Source organism: Serinus canaria, chromosome 4, assembly GCF_022539315.1.
Source record: "Serinus canaria isolate serCan28SL12 chromosome 4, serCan2020, whole genome shotgun sequence".
In the NCBI taxonomy this organism is placed as follows: Eukaryota; Metazoa; Chordata; class Aves; order Passeriformes; family Fringillidae; genus Serinus; species Serinus canaria.
In genome coordinates, this window is record NC_066317.1 from 22,219,157 (window position 1) to 22,226,005 (window position 6,849).

A 6,849-nucleotide genomic window follows, 5' to 3' on the forward strand; every position below is an offset into this window, starting at 1 on the left:
CGCGGGGACCGCCGGGAACCCCTCCTACTGTCGCCCGGGCAGGAAGAGGCGGGCGGCGGCGGGAGCGCCCTCTGGCGGCCGCTGCGGGAGCGGCACCGCCCGCGCTGAGCGCACGGAGCGGCCCCGAGCGCCTGAGCCGCTTGTGACCCGAACGCCGCGCTCTGGGGCCGCCTGTGCCCCAGGCACAGCGGTGTGTAGTCCCTTGTTCCTTGAACGCAGCGCTCTGTAGCCCCATGATCCCAGAACACAGCGCTCTGTAGCCCCTGTCCCCTGAACAGAATCAGAGAATCATTCTGTTGGAGAAGAGCTTTAGGAACATTGAGCCCCACTGTTATCCCAGTACTTCCAAGCCCAGCTCCAAACCATGTCCATACGCGTCACATCCACGCATTTTTCTGAAAACCGTCAGGAATGGTGATTCCCCCGCTGCCCTGGGCAGCCTGTTAAACCAGGTAAACCCAGCCTTGGGATTCATTTCAGTACTGTGATTTGATTAGTACTTATAAAAGGCAAAGGGTTCAATAAAGAAAAACACAACAAAAATATAATTAAGTTCTTAACCTTTTGTAATACTGTTTGATGAAACAAATACCTTAACAGTTTTGAAAGTAAAAGACCTGGGAGATATCTTTATCCCAGCGGCAAAACAAATTGAAAAAGAAAATATTTCTTCCTAAACTGTATAATTTTAAATCACATTATGATGGCAAAACAAGAACATAATCTCTGAAATTTGTACGGTCACAAAGTACATGAAGATTTTTTCTTTTTTTTTTCCATTTTTTTTTTAATCCAGTAGCATACAGTTCATTTTACCAATTTTGTAAAATTTGATTTCTGGTAATTCTTTATAGATGGTTTGATGCAAAACAGTAATTAATAAATCTTCCTATTTATTTGCCTGATATGCTGCCATATGGATCTTATATTTCACTTTACTTGTTTGGCAGCCAAGCACATTCTTTGACTGCCTGGTAATTTAATTCTGCCTTCAAGTCTCTTAACATAAATAAAGATAATCCATCCAGAATCTTCTTCCTCCCTGGTAATTTTTTCTTCATCATCTTCTGTGTTTAACTTTGTATTTTTATTCTCAAAGAGCAAAGTGTACAGACCCACATTATACAGCCCTGAACATCATTTACTGAGAAGAGCTATAAGTGAGTGTTAACCACCAAATTGTATTGAATGCCATATAACATCTGGCCACTTCATTTCTCTCAGACAAGGCAGGGAGAACAGCATGAAGCCCTCTATAAGACAGCTATGCTTATTAACAGTGTTTAATTAGCTAGATGAATATAGTACAGCTGAGCTTAGAACATGGCCTACCTCATTGCCACACAAATGGGAAGCAAGCACGTGTTGTGGTTTGGGATATGTTTTTCTTTGATTTGTTGAGTTTTGGAGGCAAAAAGCCTCTAAAGATGACGTCAGAAGTTATCCAAGAACTTACAGCAGCAATGAGAGGAGTATGAGCTACTGTAATCTTTTCAAGTGGCTAGCACACATCATAGACAAGATGCTCTGAAGTGATGTGGCTGCCTTGCAAGTGATATAATCTTCAAACTAAAAGGAAATTTAAGATAGAAGGCAAAGAGGTATCACATATACAGTGAGGAAACCCCACCTTTTGAAGTTATAGTGGAGAAAAGAAGGGGCTGAAGTAAAGAAATGCTGAGTATCTCGTCTTCAGTAATCGTTCAGGGATTTATCAATTTCCAGTGTGAATTTAGGTAGTTGCTGGGAACATCTTCATTCTGCAAGGTGTGGCATCCATGTCAGAGGTGTGTAGGTATGAGCTCTAGTTGATCTGCACACCTGTATCTCACTGATTTGAATGAAATAACATTTTTAGAATCATTGTGTTTTATGTCATTGAAAATCTGATCATCTTAGTTTGATTTTGAAACCTGAAAATAAAAAGAATTTTTAATGTCACACAGAATTATTCATGGTATCTAAAGTGGAAATAAAACATTGATTGTATTTTACTACTATTAAATGTATTTTTATGGCCCTCTGATGACACAAACTGAGTGAAATCTCTTTGGATATCAGTAACATTCCCGTTGAATTCATTGGGCCAGAACTTCACTCCATGACTTCTACTCTGTTTCCATAGCAAATAATAAATTTTTTCTCATCTCCAGACATATTCATGGATTTTTTCAAATATTTCCAGCAGTAGAGTTTCTCCCTTTAAAGCTTGCCATTTACTGGTTAAATAGGAATGCTTTTTATAAAAACCTTTTTGGTTTTTTACAAAGATGCAGTTTGTTTCCCTTTGATCTTGTCCCATGACAAAACAACCAGTTTCATACGCATACATTGGAAAATACTAAAATTCTTGTATACTGGAAGAGTGTTCTTGAATGCAGAGAGAACCATTCTTACATCATAGTGCAAATTTGATGCCCTATATTAATACAGACTCTGCAAGAGGCAGTACAGTTTGAACAATCAAATCAAAACAAAACAAAAGGATGCAGGATCTTCCTTTTCACCACAACTAAAGCTTGCTTGGAATTAGCTTTGAGTAAGGCAGCTCTGGCCTGGATTGGTGGCTGGAGTGGGCCTTTCAGTAGTTTAGTTTACATCTGCACCAATGGAGGGGAAAAGCAGGGGCTTAAAATACATTGCAACCTCTTTTGACTTAGAGAATTGAACAGAACTTGAAATCCCACGTGATTTTTCCTTCAAGAAGAAAAAATGGAAACAGGTATTTCTTTAATGCAACTCTGTTCATTTACAAAGGATGTTTACAATGATTCCCCCTCCATGCTCTTAGGAAGACTATTTTGCTTTGAGAACAGTTTTGTCTTTTCCTTTGGGTAATGTTTCCTATAGGGCTGATTTCCATTCTCTTTTTAAGATCATGCTTTTGTAGCCGTCTTTGAGGTGTTTGTGATGGGTTTGCAATTTCCCTTTTTTGCATGCACATACAGACACACACAACCTTCATAACTGTTGCATTTGGTATGAGAAACCCACTAAGTGCCTGTACCATCTGGCCCAGCCCCAACAGTGCACATTTGCATGTGGTCTGGCTCCTGGGTGGCATTTTTGCATTGTTTCAGCCCTCCCTAGACAAAGAGCCATTTAATTGTGTCTTCAGTGAGCCTGAACAGGAGACAGCTACCAAGAGCTTCACTGGGAATGAGGGACTGCCCAGCCCCCACTGCAGCAATGGAGAGAAGCAAAGCAAGGAGGGGGGGACCAAGCTGAGGTGCTCTCTTAATTATGTCAAATTCAGTGGCCATTTTGTCTCTAAGCTGCAGCTGTCTCAGCTGCCAGCTGCTCTCGCTTTTCCGCTGCTGCTCTATGACCCGTGAGACATCGCTGACCTCCCCTTCTGCCCTCTTTGCTGCCCTCACGTTCTCCCAGCCCTGCATCACTTTGGAGAAGTTGGGAGGACGGCAGTGGACACAAATCAAGCATCATGAATGGGCTGTAAAATTCGTGACTCGCGCGCTGGCCTCTGTGCGCGTTGGTCTGTAACACAGGGGGACAGGCAGCCAGAAAGGGACCTGAAAAGCCTGACAGAGAAAAAAGACCTCTGCTCAGGTAAGGTCATAGCAAAGGTCAGTGAACTTCCCCAGTGAGAATGAGTGTGCCACCAGATAATGGGAAATGACATGGATGGACCTCCAGGATGCAGGAGCCAGTTCACTTTGTAAATCAGAACATCAAGGCCAAATTGGAATACAAAGGCATTGAAATACCACAGAAAACACATACTTTTTAATATGGGGATGATGATGTAGGGCTGTTTAAAAACCATTTCAACAGCAAACCCTAGGCCAAATCTTTCAGGGTTTGTTATTCTAGGCTGATCTGCCGTTGCAGTCTGTTTTCTTTCCAAAGACTGTGGAGAACAAGTACAAAAGTTTGCAAATTCCTCAATTAGGGGGATTGCTGTTCTTTAAATTACACATATATTTAAATTGTTTAATTAATACATGCATCCTTGGCTTTTCTAAGGAAGCAGGGAAACAGCATGACTTTAATTTGCACTTCAGAAATACAGCAAATAAATGAAACTGAATAACAGAAGGAACCCCATCTACTAGTTAGAGCACGAGTCCTTTTTTTTTCTTACATGCCTCCTTGTTGACCACTACAAAATGAGCACAAGCATATACTGACATTGTCCCAGTAAGGATGAAAGAAAAAAATAGGAATAAATTGTGAATTTATATTCAGATATGAATTTGAATGTGAATTAGATGATCATAACATTTAGTAAAGTATCCTAAATTATTAATAACAATTGTACTGAAATCTCATCAAGAAGCAGATGATGACATTTGAGCAGGAGACAGACACCAAAATGAGATCAGCCAGTATCCTTCAGGATTTTTACACCATGTCAGTGACAAGAGGTACCTGCAAACCCTGCTTAACCAGGTAAATGATGTCTGCAACTCCTCAGGGTTCCTTAAATGGAACAAAGAGGCAACTGAAGTGTATGAAGGTACCTGTCCTGCTTTGCTTGATAGCTTGGTTTGTTGGTTGTTGGAAAAGCAGCACTGATATTTCACAGTACAGTACCTGCTAGCACAGGGGTCATCAAGGAGTGATTCTGCCCGTTCAGTAACATTTTCCTTTAGGAAGGTTAAAATAAACACTCAATGATGTGTCCTTTAAAGATATTTCATGATGTTGGTTGGCAGTTGGTTGCCTATCTTCAGAATTTGGACATAAAAACTGTTACAGCGTGAGCTGCATGAATCAGAACACAGCTATTTTCACTTGTTTAAGAAAATAATTATTGTAATCTTTGTGTTTTGCAGGCACCCTAGAAACATTCCTAATTTGCTCTGACAGTGAATTCATGCTTTCTACAAATGGTAGGCTATGATACAAGCATTATCAGTACCGGAAAAAGGAAGGTGAGAACTGTCAGAAACACAGGTGCCCACCTGCAACTACACTTCAGTAATAGCATGAGATCAAATTCCTTTGGTTAATTTGCCATGCTAGGTGAAACAGCATACCACACAGCAAACCTGGATCATACACTGTATCTGCTGCCCTTGTCCTACAGTTGGCTGGGCTACTTAGCCACTTTTTGCCAATTAACACTATCATAATGCATCAAGTAGATTTATATGGATACACCTATTCTGAAAAAAATAGGATGTATGCTTTTATGTTCTGGGAAAGCAGAAATTTTCACCAAACCTCTAGCCTAGGAGATAAACCTAAGCCCAGGAGATAAATTTTTTTTAAAATTACTGTTATTCTTTATTAAAGATGGGGACAGAAGACCACGGGAAGACAGTTGTAGAAAATACTGAGATTATAGTTTGGATTTTGAATCACACTTTCTGGGGAGTCATCTGGATGCTGGGAAATCAGGAGAATATTTTGTGTACTAAGATCAGAATAAGGATTGATGCAGTTTCATTGAAGTTAATGGCACTGAAGTGGAAAGACAGAATCTCATCCTGCAAAGTTTTAACTGAAATCATAGCCTGTACTTGCCAGCAGTGGGAAGACAGATGAAATTTAAACAAGGAGTGGGATCCCAGTACTAAGGGCTGGATCTTGCATATACATGCTCTGAAGTGTTTTGCAGCTATTCTCCCACTCAATAGGCATCTCCCTGTGCTCTTTTTGAAAGCAACTGCTTATTGACATGAACCAGAAAAAGCACCTTGCAGTGATATTAAGTTAGAGATGTTTTAATACATGGGATAGTGATCATTCCTCTGTGATACTGTTGAGGCTGCATCTCAAATCCTGTGTCCAGTTCTGAGCCCCTCACTACAAGAAGGACATTCAGGTGCTGGAGCACGTCCAGAGAAGGGCAATGGAGCAGAGGAAGGAGAACAACTCTGGTGAGAGGCAGCTGAGGGAGCTGGGTGTGCTTAGCCTGGTGAAAAGGAGGCTCAGGGAAGATCTTATTTTTCTCTACAACTCCCTGAAAAGAAATCTGTAAGATACTTGGGGGTTAGTCTCTTCCATGTAACAAGTGACAGGACAAGAGGAAATGGCCTCAGGTTGTGCCAGGGGAGGTTTAGTTTGGATATTAGGAAAAGTTTTCTTCATGGAAGGAGTTATAAAGGAGTAATATTCTATATTAGAATAGGCTGCCCAGGGAGGTGGTAGAGTCACCATCCTTGGAAGTGTTCAAAAAACATAGATATGGCACTTGAGGACATGGTTTGGTGGTGACCATGGTGGTGGAGCAATGTTGGACTTGATGATTGTAAAGGTCTTTTCCAGCCTTAACAACTCTATGATTCTGCATTGACACCAAGTTTGACAACACCGAGAGAACATAAGCACAGTCATCTTATGGGCACAGGTAGTATCTTTTTTCACCCTCTAACCCAAGAAAATGGAAGAAATATAATATGTGCATTAATCACATTTATTTTTATGACAGAACATTGGTTTCTAGTCTTTTTCTTTCCAGGAAGACAATCAGCATCCTTCATGTGATAATGCCACCTTGACTCTGCAGCCTGTTTGTCTAATTTTAGTTACTGCCTTACTGAATATTGAATTTGTGATGGTTTTACCTGAGCTAAAAATAGAGCAAAAGAATTGTTATAAACCACACAGACAGACCTACATACCACAGCCCACACTCCATAATAAAGAAGATATGCTTGAAAAATTTCTTGTACAGCCTCGCTGTTGAAAACTACGGGAAGTTCTTCAGGGAATCAATTAGGGTTGGAGAGGACCTCTGGAGATCATCCAGGTGAAACAGGAGTGTATCCATGAGGGTCTAAAATGTCTCCAGAGCGGGAGAGTCCATGATCTCCCTGTTACCCCATTGTAAAGAAGCTCTTCCTCACGTTGAGGTGAAACTTCTTGTGCTTTAGTTTAAGG